Genomic DNA, 1,554 nt, shown 5'->3' on the forward strand with positions numbered 1-1,554 from the left:
CTTCTACACATACAGCACCTGTTTTTCTTCCCTTCACATTATACTGCAAAAGATTGTTTTAATTTGTTTCATTGCTATGCATAAATAGGCATAAAAAATACCTTTTGTTTCAAACAAACTATATTTAATATTTTTCCCCTCAGTGGAATGAGTATGGAAGCCCATTTCCATTGGTATATCATCATTATTAGATAAAAAGGTGCCATAATTATTAGATAAAATGTTATAATTATTAGATGAATGGTCATAATTGACATACTACATTATTATGACATTAAGTCAAAATTATAGATAAATTTGACAATTAAAATCAATTATGACAAAAATTGTGATTGTCATAATTTTTACTTTCTATCTCATAACTACAACAGTATTTTTTACTCTTTACTTTGTCATAATTATGAAAAAAAACTCAGTATGTCATAATTTTGAGTACCTTAAATTTTTTATTTTGTTTCTCATAATTATGACTGTCATCATTTCTACTTATATCAGAATTATGAGAGAAAAAGTTGAAACTATGAGATAAGTCATAATTATGCCGTAATATGAGATATTAAGTCAATAACGAGATAAAAAGTTGAAATTATAAGAAAAAAAATCATAATTATGACAAAATATTGAAATTATCAGATAAAAGTCATAACTGTGGAATTTTTTAGCGTTTTTACTACAAATTTGTTCATTTATCTCATAATCATAACTTTTTAATCTCACATGTCTTTTTTTGTGGTTGGAAATGGGCTTCCATGGAGGAGTGACAATAAACTTGACATGATTTGTTTCGCCTGCATTGATTCACTAAAGAAAACGCTGCATTCAGCAGAATGAATCAGAAGAGTCACATCTATTCAAAAGACAAAAACTCTTCTGAGGTCTTTATAACTTTTGATGATCCTTCCGATCACTTCAATGTGTCAGCTCGCTGACAAAGCAGCTTCCCAGACCGACTGTTCTTCCGGATAAACCGGGAGATGTTGTAGAAACTGCTATTCTCAACAGCGCCAGAGCCATAAGCAAACTTTTATGAAACAATTGTGCTTTATTCATAAGATGTTTGCTCGGTAATAATACCACTATGTCTGAATTTGGCTTGAATTATCCTAAAATAAAGCTAAAATATTGATGTCTAAGCATTTCCTTTTTTTGCACCGCTCTGTTATTCCTTCACAAGAATAGTGTACATTGTATTTTTTTTCAACAGACAATTACTGTACCAATAACATTCACGTAATGGGCTTATTGTGAGTTCAGTGCAATACACACAATCTTTGAGTTTCTCATAACCCCAAATAAATCCCAATGTTCTCTGAAACTGGGAAACCAAAATCATTTTTTTCCTGTGCTAAAGTGTCGCAGGATACAGCTCCAGGCATTACAGGATTTCTGTTCTTTTGTAATCGACTTAATGTGATTATTGCACATCATGCCTTTATTTTACATTGTGAAACACTGTTCAGATTGTAATGTTTCTATCTATCTAGCTATCTCTGTTGCTCTGTCTGTCATTGCATGCAGATTTTGCTGAACAGCTTGTCTAAATAAGCTGCGTTC

The sequence above is a fragment of the Carassius gibelio genome, chromosome B19 (genome assembly GCF_023724105.1).
Source record: "Carassius gibelio isolate Cgi1373 ecotype wild population from Czech Republic chromosome B19, carGib1.2-hapl.c, whole genome shotgun sequence".
Taxonomy (NCBI): domain Eukaryota; kingdom Metazoa; phylum Chordata; class Actinopteri; order Cypriniformes; family Cyprinidae; genus Carassius; species Carassius gibelio.